This window comes from Crinia signifera, chromosome 19 (assembly GCF_055691185.1).
Source record: "Crinia signifera chromosome 19, ASM5569118v1, whole genome shotgun sequence".
Taxonomy (NCBI): domain Eukaryota; kingdom Metazoa; phylum Chordata; class Amphibia; order Anura; family Myobatrachidae; genus Crinia; species Crinia signifera.
The window spans coordinates 68,089,377-68,110,380 of record NC_139226.1 but is presented as its reverse complement, the minus strand read 5'-3'; the positions used below and the strand labels follow the sequence as shown (position 1 = coordinate 68,110,380).

Here is a 21,004-nt window from a genome sequence, read left to right as displayed (position 1 = left end):
GTCAGATCTGGCTGGTTGGAACAAATACCTGGTAATATCTGAATGACAGTTTTTGGCAGTTTTCCAGCATTTCAAAGCAAAGTTCACTCATCCATTACCAGTATTTTGTTCGAAACAGACAGATCGGACAATAAATCTGTAGATGTATGGCCACATTAACTCCCTCTGCACATGTTACATCTGCCCCAACTGCAGCTGCATTACAGCATATAATTATGCCAAAGATAAGCCAATATATTAACAGTTAAATACATTAAAGTGCATTATGCTGTAATAAGTATTGCTGATCAATCCTGCCTAGCAGGGCCGTCTTTTTGTATGGGCTTAATGGGCACTTGCCCAGGGGCCCCAGGCGTATAAGGGCTGTATGTTGATAGCCCTTTTTCCAGGGATACCAGAATTTTAAAATCGGCCCTGGGGAACTGCAGATATCCAACTTCAAAGCAGCAGTCCACATCCGACCTGTTAATTACAATTTCCAGTCATATTTCTCAGGTTCTCTCTGACACTAGCGGCTTGTCTCGATCATGCCCAGAACCAGAGATATCAGCCTTCAAGCAGCCGGTCCCTGCTCCAGCTCCAAACGTCTGGTGTACAGTTATATTTTTGTTAATGGATTGCTCTGGCTCCTGATCTCTGATACCCAAGTTCCACGCACCTCCTAAAAGTTGGGACTCTAGGTTTTTATACTAGGCTAAGAAATCTATTTCCAGATAATGGCGATATCTGCAGTCAAACAAGCTGCCCTTCCACCAGAAAATGACGAATATTAAGCCCACTCCATTATCCAACCGTCCCCTGTGTATAAAACACCCCCTACCTCCCTGGAAGTAATTTACAAGGGACCCTTCATACAGCTCAGTGCCCCCTTCCACACGTTAGTGTTCACCCTCCCACCACCTGTGCAGTAAAGGAGTAATAAGCAGAAGTTACTGCTCTAGGTCCTACATGTTGAATGGAAGATAGAGCACCCCCTGCCACCCGTGGGACATCAAAGCTGCTGCTGATACCACCCCCCACCCCATAGGAGGGGAGAATGGGTAAGGGCCCCAGTGCATTGCTTTGCCCAGGTGCCCACACTGCTGTTAAGACGGCCCTGCTGCCTAGAAATGAACACAGTGATTGGCATATATGTACTGCCGGACACCACTCATAGAATGATTAACCTGTTATTTTTTGAATCAATGTATTTGTTTATTTATTTACAGTTTCTTATATAGCTCAGCAGATTCCGTTGCGCTTTACAATAGTAGACAGTGATAAAACAAACTGGGTAATGACAGACAGACTTGGGGGTTAGAGGGCCCTGCTGCAAGCTTACAATTTATTACATCATAATACACTTCAACGTATTTAACAGTTAATATATTGGCTTATCTTTGGCATAATTATATGCTGTAATGCAGCCCAATCATGTTCCCAGTATAGGGGATGCAACACTGTTTTTCTGTCAATAAACAGAAGTGATATGTAAAATTATACATTAGACAGTTTACACTGTTACTTGTAAAACTTATTGTAACAGTTACTGTTTTTCAATAACAGACTGCAACAGTTATTTCTTATTTATATACACAGGATTGTCTATCTTTGTATATGCACTGCAAAGAGAGCAGCATAAATCCAATTTCATGTAGTTCAGTGACACTGTGTGAAATATAACACTGCATAGTGGCCCTTAATCAGACCTGATCGCAGTACAAATTTGTTCTCAAAATGGGCAAAAAAAATGCTGGACTGCAGGTGGGGCAGATGTAACATGTGCAGAGAGATTTAAGGTGGCCATACATCTACAGATTTATTGTACGATCTGTCTGGTTGGACCAAAATCCTGGTAAAAGATGAGAGCAAATGACAGTTGACCATTTGCTTTGAAATGCTGAAAAACTGTCATTCAGATATTACCAGCTGTTTGTTCCAACCGGCCCAATCTGACAATCGATCTGTAGATGTATGGCCACCTTTAGATTTGTGTGAGTTATTTTGTTTCTGTGCAAGGTAAATACCGGCTGCATTATTTTTACACTGTAATTTAGATTTCAGTTTCAACACACCCCACCCAAATTTAACTCTCTCAGCACGTTACATCTGCCCCACCTGCAATGCAGCATTTGTTTTGCCCATTTTGAGAACAAATTTGTACTGCGATCAGGTCTGATTAAGGGCCATTATGCAGTGTTATATTTCACACAGTGTCACCGAAATTCCATTTAGAGTATTTGTGCTTCTTCTATTATAAACACGTTCAGGAGAAAACACACAATATTCACAATTGTGACCATGAAAATGGGTCAATTATTAGGGATTTTTTCTCCCACCAAAGTCATTCACTTTGCACTAGGACAATCTCGTACTCTCTTTTACTAAGCTAAAGTATATTAATGAACCACTCTAAGACATACTGACATAATTTTAACTAGATCGGAGCATCTTCACAGTTTTCGTCATTTTCACCAAAAAAGTGAAACTTCAGGCCTCTTGCCAGAACAGAAGATGTTGACTCAGATCAAAATGCTTTTGCATGTTTCTTATTCAGGTCAAGTCACAACTTTCCCACACTAGCCGATTTTGAATTTCTCAATTTCAGTTTTTTCACTCCGCCCTACTGTGTATGTATATATATGTATATATATATATATATATATATATATATATATATACACACACACATATATACACATACACATACAGAGTACCACAACACTGCAAGTCCTACACTAACAATTGTCTCTCAAGAGCCTGCCAACTGCTGACACATCATAGCTAAAGTGGACATGTGTTTTTTCCTGGTTTAAAGCTCACCTGCCAAGTGCCTTATGGCTTTTAAAGATGAGGCAGTCACCTAACACAACACCTGACTTAGAATTAAAGGGGCAGCTGTCACAGGTTACAGATAAATTAGCTCATCTGGGGTGAAAGAGAAAGCTATGATCACAGTAACAAAGGTTAATTAAAAATTAATCCACATATATACACATACAGAGTACCACAACACTCGCCATCCCTGCGAATGGGGTGCAAGCAGCACTCGCCATTCCCAGGTTGGGGTGAAGTGGCCTGTGACCACATGCTCTAATAAATACAAATACAGGGACTCAACACTCTCCATAATGAACTAACTCACCTTAGTATACAATTAATCAAATAAATAATGGGGTTTTAGTTCATGAATTGATCAATGCATTTAAGCTTGCAGCCCATCGCCAAGGGTACTCTGTATGTGTATATATGTGGGTGATCATGCGTTGAGGCATATAGCGCTGTCTGTGAATGCCTGGATAACATGTCATGTCTGGATCCGCCCACTACCCATTTCTCCCTGTGCCTGTCAGCTGTCAATCAAATGACGAACAGGCATCAGCATCGCCTCCCCTTCCTTCCCTCTTCTCAGTGTGCTGTGCCAGTGCCACTGCTTGTCCTCAACACTCCGCCCCCTCTATCTCCTCCCCTTTTCTTCCATCTCCTCCTTCTCTCCCCTCCTTTCCCCCTCAGTCACGAGAGGGGTGTAATCAGGGCTATTTTTCTGCAGGCTCCAGCAGGAACTGTGGCCCTTATTCTAGTTCACTCTTTCTGACAAAATATTTCTTAGATGGACAAAACCATGTGCACTGCAGGTGAGGCAGGTGTAAAACCCCACCCAAATCTAATTATCTCTGCACAAGTAACACCTGCTGGAGCCTGCAGTGCACATGGTTTTGTCCATCTAAGAAATATTTTGTCAGAAAGAGTGAACTAGAATAACGGCCTCCGTTCCTGCTGGAGCCTGCAGAAAAATAGCCCTGGGTGTAATGGTGTCCTCAGCGTCCTGCCCACACAGATAGAAGAGGAGGGACCGCACAAGAGTTAAACAGTGAGTATTTTATTATGCATGTTTAGATTATTTTATATTAATTTAGATACTTTTAAAATAATGGGCTGGGTTATGTGCCTAAGGGTGGCCATACATGTTGCAATAGCAGTGTGTAATGCGATGTGTGCTCCCGCAGGCATCGCATCGCACAGTACATAAAGTATGTGCTGCACATACTTTATTTACTGCTTTCGGATCGCATTGCACACACATTGTATTCATGCCGTGTGATGCGATGCGATCTAGCCCATAACGTATGCGATTCTCGCAGCGTGTATGGGCACCATTAGTGCCTGCAACATTTTTCGGACACAGCACTGAGATGGTGTATGCATACATGTACATGCACCCAAGATCCCCCATAGAATCACATGTTGCATACGCTCCCACAATCAGGCTGCAGCTTGTTGCAATGGCAATGTGAAAGGGCACAAAATGTATGGTTTGCAGGAGGGCGCTGGATACCCTAGCACCGGCCCTGGTTAGTTGATAGCAATGTCCCTCTATCCAGGTGGTCGGCCCAGATGGCACAAATTACCGATATCCACTGGAGTTGGTTTGAGGACGATTAGATGAATAACCACAATTACTCTGGCTGGTTGTATTTTTAGTAGAAAGCAGTAGTTCAGCAGTTTGAAGGTGTCAAAGGCATCAGAAACAACAAATATAGTATACAACTGTTAGAAGCAGGCTAGTGCTGGTATCATGGATATATACATGACTGAAAGTTGTGAATATTACAAGAAAACTACAGTTCCCATGCAGCCACAATAAAGGTATATCTCTAAACTGGAAAGACCTAGTTTGCTAAATGTTTTTAAGGTACTTGTGTATTATAGCGGCGCCCCCGATGTTGGTCGTGCAATGTTTATATCGCAACGCATCGCATGCCATTCACCCGATGGCATGCGATGCGACACGATTTTACACCACTATTCGATAAAAAATTGTACAAGCACCCTAATGAGTGGCTGCGCTCGCCACGCTTCGGGTTCACGTTTATAGTGGGGGTGACGTGGGGGTGCATTCAACATTGTAAGCACCCATTAGGGTGCATTTAACATTGTAAGCACTCATTTTTATCGCATTGTATGGCATTGTATGCCATATACAATGTCATACAATTTAAAAATTGTATGTCATTGTACAACATCGCACGATATTGCATCGCATACCATACCATCGTATGCTTAATGGTATGCGATGCGATGGGCGCCGCTATAATACACAAGTACCATTTTTAATAAGCAATAAGAGTATTCAAAAAAGGACCTCACATGGAAATTGCATAGAAAACATGAAATATTGAAATATACACATAATATTAAATATTATAATTGATACCCACACAAGGGATGGAGAGGTATAATAGTCACTATAGAAAGCAAAGGAGTGGGGGCCGGAATAGAGGACTACCAGCTATTGGAAAACAATTATGTTTAAACTTTGGATGGTAAATGTGTTATACAGTATCACCATATTAAGTTCTACCATCTCATTAAGGCTGTCTGGATTTATAGATCCCATCAAATGCATCCAGAATACCTCCTGTTTACACAATTTTCTAAACCGGTCCCCCTTGAAGTAACAGTAATATGTTCAACCCCACACAGTTTCAAACTTGCGGGGTTCCCTTGATAGTAATCTGAAAAATGGCGGGACACACTATGTGTTAGTGATTGTTTGTTTTATTATGTTGCGACGATGTTCAAGAAACCATATTTTTAGTTTCCTTGTAGTGCGCCCCACATAGTGGAGGCTGCACCCACAAATCAAAACATAAACTACATGAGTAGTATTACAATTAATAAAATTGTTAATGGTCTGACTTTTGTCTCCTACAGGTATAGATAAGGTTTTATTTTTCTCAATGTGTGAGCATGTGATGCATCTTGTACCACAACATTTGAAAAAACCTTTGGGTTTTGAAGGGAGCCAAGGGGAGTCATCAAGGGGAGTCTTTTGGCATTTTTTAAGGATTTATTTTTCTTAAAAATAAACTGTGGTTTCTCGGGAATATTATTTATTAGCAAAGGGTCTTGTCTGAGAATATTGTAATTTTTTTTGGATTATGGCCTTGATTTCTGGACAATGTTTGGAGTAAGTGGCAATATATGCTACTCCTGTGCCTTTTTGTGGGTTCTTTTTATTGGACGTACATTTTATTTTCAAAAGTGATGTCCTATCCATAGAGGTCACTTCAAGAATGGCGTTATCAACTAGAGGTGGAGGGTAACCCCTTTGTTTAAATGAAGTTGCCATAGAGGTGGCTTGCTGTTTGAAGTCTAGTAAAGAGGAACAATTTCGTCATAGGCGGATGTATTGTCCCTTAGGGATGCTCCGTTTCCACGGAGGGTAGTGTTCACTTTGAAAGTGTTAGTAGGCCTGCTTTCCTACTTCTTTTATATAGTTTTTGGTAACAATCTTATTATCAATTATCTTGAGGGCCACATCCAGGAAGGAAATCTCTGTGGGGTGAATGGATTGGGAAAAGTGTAATCCTCTAGAATGTAAGCTCTCATGAGCAGGGCCCTCTCTCCTCATCCCTCCTGTTCTCACAGCACACTTCATTTCAACTACAGCTCTCTTACTCACATACAATCTATACCTGCATCTATTCTCATTCACTTCTTTATATCTCTGATGTATTTTGTACTAAGAATTGTGCTTTAATTGTGTTATGTCTAGTTCTGTGTACCCTGTACTGTTGTAATGTGTTCTATATGTACAGTGATGGCTGGTGCAATCACCATGTGGCGCCGCTGAATGGCTGCCTGGGTACTGCACAGCTCAGTAATTATATGTTCCCCATGTCCGTGTCCCTCATTAGAGTACATCTAGTATATATATAAATATATATATATCAGTACTGTTACTGGCTACTTGCTGGCTGCGCAATAACCATGTGGCGCCACTGAATGGCTGCCTGGGTGCTGCACAGCTCGGTAAATATGTTCCCCATGTCCGTGTCCCTTATTAGAATGTGTCTAGCACATATCTGTACGTGTGATGTACAGATGGAGTAGGTCCCATCCTTGCCGCCAGGCCGCCATGGCGGAGGTTCTGGCGCTCCGATATTCTTCTTGCGCCGGCGTCCGCCAAGGGGCGTGGGTGCACGCCATGCAATACAATCCGCCACCACTGGGTGGCTAATGCTCCATCAAGCTAGAGTCGGAGTGGTATACTGCAATGTGCCAATGGAAACCCGTCATTCGCCGTACGGAGCGCGCTTACAGTATGAGACGCTCGTGCGCGATGAGCCGCTCATAGGAAATGAGACACTTGTGCAAATGAGTCGCTCGTGAACATCGGAGTGCGCAAAAGGGCTGTGTAGTGTCATGATCCTATACAAGCATTTACCTTCACGTTCACGTAGCCGATGCTGAATATTTTGAACTGTTGGTACTGTGCATAATGTGTATGCAGCTGAAGTCAATCGCCTCCTCCCTTTCCAGGGGTGTAGGGGGTCGACTTGACCTGAAATACAGTACAGTACATTACATCACATTACAGTGCTAATTCATTATAGGACCGTATCAGACGCTGCCGGGACTCGGGTTTCGCCACTAGGGCTGCGGATGCCACAGATTATTATATCAGCACTCTACTGACCATACACATCACTGTGTTGCGTAGTGTACTGGGTAGCTGCACGCGTCTTCATGCAGGAGACCCGTGTTCGATTACGGTGTCAATTTTTTCTTTTTTTTTTTCTTTTATTCGAATATTTTGTAGAGTGATATTTCTTAAAACTAGACCATGAAATGTAACAGTTTTAACAAAACTAGACAAATAAAACAGTTAATGTTTTACAGGTCTCCTCACAGAATCATACTGTAAGTGAAATAATTAGCTCCACCTGTGGATCATTTATAATGTGTCAGTTAGTAACGAGTACACCTGTGCCCCAGCTACTGTAGGTGGTCATGAAGTGTTGGTACTGTAGAGTAAGAGGACTTGATTTGGCTACAGTACAGTACCATTGCACTATTGTGTCTTCCAGGGAGTAATGTGTATGCAGCTGAAGTCAACCGCCTCCTCCCCTCCCCCCAGGGGTGGAGGGGGGTTGAACTGACCTGAAATACATTCCAGGACATTACACTACACCATCTCCTGCAGCGCTAATCCACGAAGGGGCGGGCCGTCTCAGACGCTGGTTTCGCCAAGGGGCGGGCCGTCTCAGACGCTGCCGGGACTCGGGTTTCGACACTGGGGCTGCAGATGCTACGCTCGCCACGCTATCTAAAATCAACTCCATGCCAACGTGGACAGTGGGGTATGAACTATCCACGTTGGCATGGAGTTAAGTTACTTTATTTTAGATAGTTTGGCGAGCGTACCCATACATGTTGCAATAGCAGCGTGTAATGTGATGTGTGCTCCCGCAGGCATCGCATGATGGCGCCGTGAAACTACACAAGAACAAAATAAAGTTTTGGGACGCATGATGAAAGTCATGTGTCGCACACAGCGTGTGTTACTAGGACGCCCGCTCCGACATTTTTAGCCTACTGCACTGTATGCTGTACAATGGCACAGCGCAGTAGAGATGAGCCATACAGCACCCGGGAGCTTAGGCACCTGGTACGCTGTAGAGACCTCACTCTCTCCAGCAACAGGGAGAAGCTGCGGGCTTATAGAAATGCCCGTAGGGCAATTCTGGCTGACACTGGCCGTGAGCAGTCTGTCCGCTCCCTAGAGCGCCGATGGAGCTACCTGGTCAGGAGAGATCCTGACAGACTTCAGGTCATCAGACGCTGTAAGTACAGTAATGTGAGGATACTGTACAGTGTACCAGAATAAAGTTTTAATAAAGTGGTGACTGCAGTACAAATGTATACAGTAGTAACGCCAAGTGTACCCTTTAATTCCTGTGTTCACTCAAAGTTTACTGTACAGTACCTGGGTGCCTGCCATGTGTATCCTACTATATAATAATACAGTACTTGGTGTCCCACATACTGTAATACCATACCTCCCAACATGACCCTCTCCAGGAGGGACACAATGCTCTGCTTCTGGACTTTCCTCTTAATTTAGGATTGCCATCACCTGTGGAGAAACACCTTTCTTATTAGTTAACCTGTTCAAAAACAGGTGATGGCAATCATACATTAAGAGGAAAGTCCAGAAGCAGAGCATTTTGTCCCTCCTGGCATGGGTCATGTTGGGAGGTATGTAATACCGGTGGGGCCCACCAAGTGTATCCTATAATTATACAGTACTTGGGGTCCCGGTTAATACCAGTGGGGCCCTCCATGTGTATCCTATAATAATACAGCACTTGGGGTCCTGGTTAATACCGGTGGGGCCCTCCATGTGTATCCTATAATAATACAGTACTTGGGGTCCCACATAATACCGGTGTGTTTCCACCATGTGTATCCTATAATAATACAGTACTTGGGGTCCCGCATAATACCGGTGTGTTTCCACCATGTGTATCCTTTAATAATACAGTACTTGGTGTCTCACATAATACCGGTGGGGCCCACCATGTGTATCCTATAATAATACAGGGTACTTGTTTCCTAGAACGGCCACAATCGGGGGTAATCGTGTACCTTAACTTAAGGTACACGATTACCCCCGATGGACCCGATTTCCTTTGAAATCGGGTCCATTTTCCCGGCAAAGGCAAAATCGGGTCCATTGCGTCGGTCGGGTGCATTAACATGGCACGCGACGTGACTGACGCGATGGACCCGATTTTGCCATAGGGTGCAATGTTAAAATATTTTTAACATTGTAATCGGGAAAAAAATGGGATCTGGGCCAATATGGGCCATTTCTCATTGTATATGGCCCCCCCCCCATTGTGAACGTCACCCCACGATTGATGCCAACCCGAAGCGTGGTGAGCGTAGCAAGCCTGCGAGGGGCAGCGGTACGCGGCCTCCGACCTTTTCATACCCCTGCTATCCACGTCAGCGTGGAGTTGAGAATATAAAGTGTGGCGAGCTCAGCGAGCCACCGAGCCTGAACTGTGGCGATCGGACGCGTAAACCTGTGAAGTTATACGCGTCCCCTCGCGGGGCTCGCTGCGCTCGCCACACTTTATATTCTCAACTCCACGCCGACGTAGATTGTAGGGGTATGAAAAGGTCGGAGGACGCGTACGGGTTCGGGTTGGCGCTTCGGGTTGTAATGCGCGTCCCCTCGCGGAGCTCGCTGCGGCCATTTGAGCCATCAGGGGGGTTAAAATTGGGGTCTGGGGAGAATTTTACATTGAATCCAATGTAAAATAGGGTCCCAGGGACCCTATTCACATTTCAATCATTGTAAAAATCGGGGCCATCGCGTCGGTCGCATCACATGCGATGCGACCGACCCGATCAAAATCAGTGTGGCCGTTCTAGGAAACAAGTACCTAGTACAGTACTTGGGGTCCCGGTTAATACCGGTGGGGCCCTCCATGTGTATTCTATATTAATACAGTACTTGGGGTCCCGGTTAATACCGGTGTGTTTCCACCATGTGTATCCTATAATAATACAGTACCTGGGGTCCCACATAAAACCGGTGGGGCCCTCCATGTGTATCCTATAATAATACAGCATTTGTGGTCCCCCATACTGTAATACCAGTGTGGTTTATCCTACTGTATAATAATACAGTACTTGGGGTCCCGCATAAAACTGGTGGGGCCCCTCCATGTGTATCCTATAATAATACAGCATTTGGGGTCCCCCATACTGTAATACAAGTGTGGTTACACCATGTGTATTCTACTGTATAATAATACAGTATTTGGGGTCCCACGTAATACCAGTGTGGCCCTCCATGTGTATCGTACTGTATACAGTACTGCAATAATACTGTACCTGGTGTTACAATATTTGTTTTTTATATAGACTTGTCGCGCCAACGTCGGAGGGAGGAGAGGCGCTGCCCCCCCTTACCACCGAGGCAGAGGAGGAGGAGGATGATGAGGAGCAGCCGGGCACCAGCTCAACTGGTAAGTACTTTACAGTATAACACCAGGGGTCCAACCATTTAATTTATTGTACAGTATGTTTACAGTTTTTTTTTACATTTGTAGCATCAGTAAGCCACACCCCCACCCAGGGAGAAGAGGTGGTGGTGGTAGAAGAGGAGGAGCAGGAGGAGGAGCAGGAGGAGGAAGAGGAGGAGCAGGAGGAGGAGCTAGTTAGTAAGTACAGTGGTACAGTACATACAGTATAAACAATTGGGGTTGTGTGTGAATAGCGATCAACAATGCTGTGTAATTGCTAAACAAGGTTTACAGTATTTAATAAAACAATACACGATCTTGCATACAGTAAATTATACTGTACAATGCAGGGGGTACTGTGCAATATTATTGCCAACCATTACGAGAGAAGTTAGAGATCTTACAGTATCTCTGCTACTGTACAAAGAATGGGGTAAACTACAGTACAGTCCTGTTATTGGGTGTGTGGTGGTGGGGGAGGGGGGGGTGGCCAGTACACCTTATCTGACTGTGGCATCTCGCCAGATGCATGTGTCCGGTGGAGGGGGTGCTTTGTGGGATGCGGAGGTGGGGGTTGGTTGCTGAAGAGGGTGGAAGTGCAGGTGGTTCTGGAGGACCTGACAATGCCGTTTGGTGTAGGCATTCACTTTGGGGTGCTCTGCAGTGGGTTTCACGCAGCCTTTGGGCCTTGGCTGGTTGTACAGTAGGTGGGTGGTGCCCGCTTGGAGATGGTGAGTAGGCATTTCAACCTACAGCATTAGGGCCTTCTTCTATGGAGTTGTACAGTAGTAGGCAAATAATGTTTTTAATACTGTTTTTCTTTTATTCTCCACTCAGACATCATTGAGGTGGGGTCCAACCATTTACCGTACAGTAAATGGTTGGACCCCAGATGGTATAAGGTACACAAGGTGTTATGGCACACATGTAGGTCCCACAAGTGTTATAGGGTTCACATGGTGGGCCCACAGGTGTTACGCAGTACACATGTCGGGCCCACAAGTACAGTATTATATTATTCAGCACACATGGCGGGAACACTGGTGTTCTACAGTACAATACTTACTATCCGTGCTGGGTCCCGGCTTCTCCCACTCCCCCGCTTCCTCCTCCTCTGTGTCAATAATGAGGCGCCCTGTGTGTAAAAGATACAGTATCAAGTATTGTCAAATACGCAAATACTGTAATACAGTAACAGTAATGCAGTACTACTGTATACTGTAGGAAAATAGTGACCGTAACAATAACAATGATTACCACTATCTGAGCTCTCGCTGCTCTGCTGCTGCTCCTGGGTGGTGGGGCAGCTTTCAGCTGGCGCAACTGAAAGAAAAAGACAAAATACAGTAAATGTACTGTACTGTACCATACAGTACTGTAGATACTGTACTGTATGTTTTACTCAAGTCAACCAACTGAACTGTAGTGGACAGTATCTACAGTAACTTGTAACTACTGAGTTACAAGTTACTGTAGATACTGTACTGTTCCGTACAGTTCAGTTGGTTGAACTTGATGGACTAACATCTTTTTTTCAGCCTGAATTACTGCACAACAGTACAGGTAGAGTACTACTGTATGTTACAGGGTGGACCTACACGTACAGTACTTTCCGGTACACATGGTGGGAGCCCTGGTGTTACACTGTACAATACTTACCAACCACACTGGGTCCCGTCTCCTGCTGGGTGGAGGTGGAGGCGGTCAGCTCCTCCTGGCTGGGCGGGAGGCTTTCGGATGCTGCAAATGTAAAAAAAAAGACAAAATAAAGAGACTGTACCGTACGGTAGAGTACTGTAGTGAGGCCGGAGGAAAAGAACTTCCGTGCTGAATTAGTGTAAGAATGGGATTCTTCACCATTAGAGCAGTAACATTCTGAAAGTAATTGGCGGTGGGGGTGGTTACAGCAACTACTGCTCATTAATTTTAAAACTGGATTCATTTTTGGCCACTAAGGCAGTGGCGCAACTAGATATGCGTTGGCCCCATAGCAACATTTTGTAAGGGCCCCGAAATTACAGTAATTGTGATGTGTAAATAACACATATAACTTACAAAGAAAAGATGGGCCCCCTTCAGCTCTGGGCCCAATAGCAGCTGCACCTCTTGCACCTATGGTAGTTACACCCTTGAACTATGGGAATCCTACTGTATACTGTACTGTAGATACTGTATGTTTTACTCAAGTCAACCAACTGAACTGTTGTGGACAGTATCTACAGTAACTTGTAACTACTGAGTTACAAGTTACTGTAGATACTGTACTGTTCAGTACAGTTCAGTTGGTTGAACTTGATGGACTAACATCTTTTTTTCAGCCTGAATTACTGCACAACAGTACAGGTAGAGTACTACTGTATGTTACAGGGTGCACCTACACGTACAGTACTTTCTGGTACACGTGGTGGGAGCCCTGGTGTTACACTGTACAATACTTACCAACCGCACTGGGTCTCATCTCCTGCTGGGTGGAGGCCTTCAGCTCCTCCTGGCTGGGCGGGAGGCTTTCGGATGCTGCAAATGTAAAAAAAAAAAAAGACAAAATAAAGAGACTGTACCGTACAGTAGAGTACTGTAGTGAGGCCGGAGGAAAAGAACTTCCGTACTGAATTAGTGTAAGAATGGGATTCTTCACCATTAGAGCAGTAACATTCTGAAAGTCATTGGCGGTGGGGGCGTTTACAGCAACTACTGCTCATTAATTTTAATCAAAACTGGATTCATTTTTGGCCACTAAGGGAATCCTACTGTATACTGTACTGTAGATACTGCGGGTGACATTCTATGGAATGAGAGTTGTGTTTTTGGGCGATTTTTACTCCAAAAAATGGCTAAATCGCATTTTTCCGTGAATTCGCATATTTAATGTGATGCGAAAAGGTCCCTAGATCGCATATTTTTTGCGATAAGTCATGCGTACTCAGTGTTCGCGAATTCACGGAAAAATGCGATTTAGCCATTTTTTGGAGTAAAAATCGAGTATCAATTGGCCCACTCGCATAAAGGTACATATATACTAGAAACTATCTAAACCTGAAAACAGGGACAGTGCTCGCCGAAGGCGCGCGTTAAAAATTGATGGCATGTTTTTTGGGGGGAAGTGGTGTTGTCACATAGTAGTACACATTACAGCACACCCCGTAATGCCCAGTACACATTACAGCACACCCCGTAATGCCCAGTACACATTACAGCACACCCCGATATGCCCAGTACACATTATAGCACACACCGATATGCCCAGTACACATTATAGCACACACCGATATGCCCAGTACACATTATAGCACACGCCGTTATGCTCAGTATATATTATAGCACACACTGTAATGCCCAGTACACATCATAGCACTCACTGTAATGCCCAGTATATATTATAGCACATAAGTGCTGTTTACCTACATGCTTGTTGCTAGGGGTTACATGCTCCTTGCAGGGGTCACATGCTGGGGGGGATGTGGGCATTTTATGCTGGTTGCCACAGGGGAGGGGGCGTTTTATGCTGGTTGCCATTGGGGGGGAGGAGGGGCGCATATTAGGTTCGTTGCCACAGTGGGGGGGGGGGGGGGGGGGCGGAAAACATGCCAACATGCTGCTCAGCAGAGTAGGTGAGCTGGCTTTCAGCGCTGCGGGGGACTGGATGTGGCTGGAATAGCTGACACGCTGCTCTGAGTTGCTTTAGCCACATCCAGTCCCCCGCCACCCTGACAGCACGCTCATCTACTCTGCTGAGAGCGGCTGTTACAGTTGCATCCCATCCTGTCCCCCCCCTGCTCTCAGCAGCGGAGTGGACTTACATGGCGGGGGGAGGCCGCAGGACGCAGAGTTACTTTTAAATGGTAACCTGCTCTCATGCAGGGTGCGTGGCTTTAGGGTGCGCAGCGGCAGCAAACTGTGTAAAACCTACAGTGATTGGCTGCCGGCGGCCACTGTTCAGTGATTGGGTCCCGGCGGCCGCTGCAGTCACAGTGATTGGCTCGCAGCGGCGGCTGACAGGTTTAGTACAGCGCGTCCTCGGGGACCCCTTTAGTTTTAAAAACTGAGTCCCCGGGGACCGTTTTAGGGTAAAATACGCGCTATAGCGCGTTTTTGCGAACCCTGGTACGGAAAGTGCAGTAAAAATTCGCACTTTTATCGCATCCAGATGTTTTCCAATAGAAAAGTATAAAATTTGCTTATTTAATGGAATGGGATTTCGCAAATCGCACTTTTAAGGTGTCTAATAATCGCCATTTTTTCAGACCCGGTTTAGTTGGGCGATTTGGCCCAGAACTCAATTTGGTCAAGTGCACACATGGTTAATGTCATCACAGGTGTCCCTAATTTTACTCACAAACACTCCTACATATACCCCCACATCATTAAGGACACCTGTGAGGGTTTGAGACATGGAGATTGTGCAGAGTGGATTTGAGTTGCTAATTTTGGATTTGGCCCATTTGGAGGAGCTGGGCAGGAGGGAGGAAGCTGCGCACCAGAACCAGGTACCGGCGCCAGAGAAAGCATCAGGAACATCAGCTGCATTCATTGAGGAGAAGCGCCGATAAACATCTTAGCAATGGCGCTATATTAAGGAAGACTATATATACACATAATGTGAAGTTTTATAAAAGACGTGATATTATTCCACCCACATCCGGGATTTGGACAAACAGGAAGTGGGAGGAGTTTTAAGAATAAAAGGGAGAAATGCATACAATAATCTGAGCCCTGAGGAAGAGACACTGAGTCTCGAAACATGTCGACTCAGATTTGAGTGTGCAAGGAACGGAGGACCACAACTGACATCAGGTGAGTGTATGTGTATAAGTCCACTACCACTTGGGACCGGAATACCATTTGGGAGTGTTGATTGTACATTATCACCATCTGCTTAAAGTCTGTGATTCAAACAGTCCTATATTTGGAGGAATATATTTTTAATTGTGTCTGTGTTTTTGCGTGTACCAATAAAACGTTTTTGGAGAAATTGAAAAAGAAAGAAACCTCTATGAGCTTCACATAAACAGATAACATTGTGAGTACGGGTGCGTGTCACCTAGAAGAAAGACATCTTTATACGTTTTTTAACCACTATTTATAGTGAGTTTGGTACGCGCTTAAATCGCTTAAAGAGCTGTCATATATATCAAAAGCTTCAAGTGGGAAAGATATAACACATTGCCTGTATATACTTCTTTCCACATATTCAAACAAAATCTGGCGGAGAACATAAGAAAAACCGAGAAGCTGACATCATCAGAAAAGAACATCATTTGACCCCTAAGGGAAGTAGTTTCTTTGTATACCATTTTTTCTTCTTCCCCATCATCTTTAGATTCTTTCTATGCCCATATGAGGAGCGCCTAACATCTGAATTCCATTTGTATTGATCGCTCTAGAACCAGGTACCAGCCCAAATAGTGCGTACCCCACGTATGTATCGTGCTAGGCTGTACCTGGACTCCCTCTCGGATCAACAGGTTGTGGGGATGTTTAGGCTAAACCGCAATAACTTGTTGAACTTATATGAGCAGGTGAGAGATGATTTGGACCCTTTCGGGGGGGGGGGGGGGGAACTATGCAGTTTCTGGGCTGCAGAAATTAATGTGTACCCTCTACTATTTGGCCACTGGCTCCACTCAGTCCGTGACCTCATGGTCCTTGGGGGTATCACAAGCCACTTTCTCAAAGCATTTTACTCAAGTGTTACTTGCTTTTAAGAAGTTGTGGCGGACATACATCAGATTCCCCAGTTCTGAGTCAGAGTGGCAGGACCACAAGGTTGCTTTCTATAGACTCTCAGCATTCCCTCACGTGCTGGGAGCTATAGACGGCACACACATTGGGATTAGGGCACCGCACGTGCGGGGCCACGTCTATGTCAATAGGCGTGGGCGGCACTCCCTGAACGTGCAGGTTGTATGTGATGCTCATCTGAAAATCCTAAGTGTGGTTGCAGGCTTCCCTGGGAACTGCCATGACGCCTATATTCTGAGACACTCCGGCCTCTGGAACCAATTTACACAACAACAAATGCCAGAGGGCTGGCTACTTGGTAAGTACATTTTTACATATTACCCTCTCTATTTGTCTTTGTACCTGCTGAAATGTGTGTGTGTGTTTCAATTTTCACCAGCCCACTACTCTTGACCAAGTAAATACTATTTTCCCACTGCACACATGGCCGCCGAGAGGGGAGGGGGGCGGGTACATTTTACCTGGGCCCGGGCCTATCAGGGGGCCCGGGTCCGAAGACACACATAAAAAAAAACACTTTTTTTTTTTCATTTACTTTAGCAGCGGCTGCCGCTGCGCAGCGCGGTTCTATGTAGTGGGAGCGCGGGCGGCAGTAAATCAAAGCCAGAGGCTCAGCGAGCGGGTGCTTACTGTGGCTGACTGGCACTTCACTTCAGTAGTGTGTGCCGTCAGCATGAAGACGCAGCGCTCCACCGCTGCGGAGCTTCCGTATAGAGACTCTCGTGAGATGATGATTACATCATCTTACAGGTCTCCTGTGTGTGTGACCGGATGCTGCAGGCAGCCTGCTTGTTGTGGTGGGACTCGTGGGAGTCGGCACCAGGAAGGGAAAGGTGCAGTGGAGCCGGCCCGGAGGAGCTATAAGCTGCTAATTGTAAGTGCATTTGTCTCTTCTGCCTGGGCTGGCTTAATAGCTGAATATATAATAATAATATTTTACACAATATATATATATATATATATATATATATATATATATATATATACACACACACACACACACACACACACACACACACACACACACACACACACACACACACACAGGGGGTCTGCCAGCAGTCTGGCAAAACTTGCAGTCTATTAAAAGAGGGATGTAACTTACTGGGTGATCTATACACATTGCTGCCCAGTATCATGTAAACCCCATTATGGTACACTGACTTTTCGCAGTGTAACGCAGCCACCTGTAGCCAGTGACGTGCAGCACGGTCACAGATAACCTCAGTGAGACACGGCCATTGCTGCCGCACACAACTAGTACACCCCACGTAAATGATGTGAAGTGCACCGAATGGACCAATAGCTATGGGTCTACGATATCTGAGTACTCGGGCATGGTGCGTGTTAGAGGCGCACAAACAGCTCGCCTAGCAGCAGCTTTCTCCCATTCTCATTCAAACAGCGCCCCGCACGACAGTGACGCTGCGAAATAACACGCTACACCGTCAGTCTAGCCAATCACCCTGCGCCTCCAGACAGCCTCTCCATTCAGAGACCAGTCAGGTGATATTGCAGCCAATCAGACATGACTATTCTGACAGCCCTGCCAGTCAGGGTAAACTTTCATCTACATCTGCGCACCGGCACAGGCAGCACACGGAGCAGGGGCCTGGAAGCCAGGACTGAGGCACTCACAGACTGCACATTAGGACTTGAAACAAGAATAAATAGGGACACTTACCAATCCATGCAGGGTACACCGCGGTCCCGTCTGCGCCATCCGCCTCCATCTCCGTCCAGCGCCTGTCATGCAGACTTCCGGCAGAAGTGAGGTGTTGGAGGCGGCTGCCTCCAACTGCCGGAAGTCTGCGTGACAGGCACTGGACGGAGGCGGATGGCGCATGCGGGACCGCGGCGCGCCCGGCATGAATTGGTAAGTGTCCCTATTTATTATTGTTTTTATCACTCTGCCAGTGATCTGATGAAGGAGACTAGCTCCGCGAAACATCATTAAATGCACTTGTTACACCATTTCAAGTCCTAATGTGCAGTCTGTGAGTGCCGCCCCACCAGCCCACTATCTGTAAGGGACTAGTTCTCCCAGAAGAAGGCACCCCAGCAAGTTGTCCAGGGAGGGGTCCAGAGTGCCGGAGGATCAGAATCTATATATATATAAATATATATATATATGGGAGTGCGGATGTGGGCAGACCTGGGCTGGCGTGGGACGGCTGCAGCATCACAGAGGTTCCTTTGAGCGTTGTTCTGCTCTCCAACTCCAGGGCCTGCTGAAAGCTAGCCACGTGACTTTGGAGTTTACCGTGGCTCGACAACAGGAGGATACTTAGGGTAGGTAGTCCCTGGGTGCCAGGAGGAGCTGGGTCAGAGAGGCCACCTCCCGCGGGAGTACCACCCACTCCACAGAATCCATCCCGCTCCCCATCCCAGCCGCCATAAGCAGCAGCAGGTGCCAGTGCCATGTCTCCAGCCCAGCAATCCCAGACCTGGCTCCCCATCCATGTCCAGGTCACTGTGTTCCAAGGTGGAAGGTGGGTGGCTGGTTGCTCTGTGTCTTCTGCCTCCCTGCATGCGGCTGGGGCTGAGATCTAACCCTGGAAGTCAGCATGTAACCCCTGGCAGAGCATGTGCTGTAACTCCATGACAATGAGCATGTTAACCCCTGGCAAAGCATGTAACCCCTGGCAGAGCAGGTTATTCCCTGGCAGAGAATGTTAACCCCTGGCAGAGCCTGTTAACCCCTGGCAGAGCATGTAACTCTGGGCAGAGCATGTTAACCCCTGGCAGAGCCGGATAATCCCATGGCAAGGAGCATGTTAACCCCCTAATATGCAATGAGCATTACGGTGTGTGGCATAACGTGTAATGAGCATTATAGCATGTGGTATAATATGTAATGGGTGTGTGACATGTTTAATAGGCATTACAGTGTAAATTTTTGTATGTGTATCCACCTTGGAAGCAGTGGCGTAACAACGGGTCCGCAGAGTCTGCGGGGAGCTCCGTCCATGGGGGCCCCAGGAAGTTCTTGTACCGGGGCCCAGGATTTCTCTTGGCGGCCCTGACTGCACATACCTTACCATATAAGGCAATAACTTCCTTTCTTTGGTTTGGGTGACTCAGGATATGGATGTCTTTCCTGGCTCATGACACCTTTGCGCAACCCCGATGGCCCTGCACAGCACAGGTATAATGAAGCCCATATTGCAACCCGCAATGTGGTGGAGCGTACGTTTGGAGTGTTGAAAAGTAGATTCCGGTGTTTGGACCGGTCATCTGGTTTGCTGCTTTACCACCCTGCAAAAGTAGTGATGATCGTCCAGGCTTGCTGCATGTTACCAACCAGCCTATGTGGAGGAGGATCATGCAGCAGTCGTGCAGGAAGCCCAACCTACCACACCTCGGGTAGTGAGGGGTACGCAGAGGGGGAATCTGGTGCGTACAGACATCATCAGGCACTACTTTTCTGGTAAGCACATGTGCCCTCTATTCCTACATGTACCTTTGCTGGAAGTGAACTCACCTACATTACATTTATCATTAACATCTTTTTGTCCCCACATTTAGCCCAATAGACACAGTCCAAGGGTACAGTTGGTGGTGCAGACCTATCCCTTGCTGTAAAAAACCTTGTAAGTATATTCACAACATGTATGTGATTTTTGTGCAATCAACTATGGCTCACATGTTGTTGTGGAACTACATGTCCCAGCATGCCCTGACACACTGTAAGCATGACAGCTCAAAACATGACTGCCACAGCTTGCTGAAATATGTAGTTCCACAACCTCGGACGGGCCAGATTTGAGACAACAGCATCTTCCACCAATACCTTACCCATATATCATTACATTATGGAACAGATCACACAACAAATGTTTGAAGAATAACACACAGACAAAATGGTATGCATTGTGACATTTATACTACAGTATATTATGTCATACATAACCTGCATTTGGTAGTCGCAAACAATAGAAATGTGTATTAATGTCACAAAAATGCAAGCATAGTACATGCATTATCAATTTATTTAAAGGACAATAATTATTTTCTTCCTCCATCAGGCCGTGCACAACCACCTCTTGACCCTGCGCACACGCCACCCCGGGTCCTAATACTCCGACGGGGTGGGGAAGTTGGTGAGCCACTTACTGGTGTGCTAGATACACTACTAATTGTAGATGTAGTTGCACCTATGACACCTCCATTTGATGGATTTTTTGCCTGCATAGCGATCAACGCATTGGTCTGCGCAGTACACGATTGACTAATTGAATGAATACTTTGTGCAAGGCTGCCAATATGGATATTCTGCTCCCTTACAGCAGAACTAAGTTCAGCCAGACGGGTGTCTATGCTATTTGCCATACGCACCTGAGTGCCTACACCAACCCGTACACTCCTAGACACTGTAGAAAGGTACATGTACCCCTTAATGTTGCCCATTTCCAGACTTTGGGAGGCCATAAATTCTAGTTGTTTGTCCTTGAAATGTA

At 45.8% G+C, this 21,004-nt stretch overlaps 1 long non-coding RNA gene across 1 annotated transcript in view; it reads left to right on the top strand.

Annotated features, from left to right (window-relative positions):
* LOC146042643 (uncharacterized) overlaps positions 1–11,088 on the top strand; it is a 447,704-nt gene extending 436,616 nt beyond the window's left edge. The window contains exons 4-5 of the long non-coding RNA XR_014463953.1: positions 10,705–10,808; positions 10,893–11,088. This is a non-coding gene — a long non-coding RNA (uncharacterized LOC146042643). The remainder of the gene's footprint in view (positions 1–10,704; positions 10,809–10,892) is intronic.
* The last annotated feature ends 9,916 nt before the right edge of the window (positions 11,089–21,004 follow it).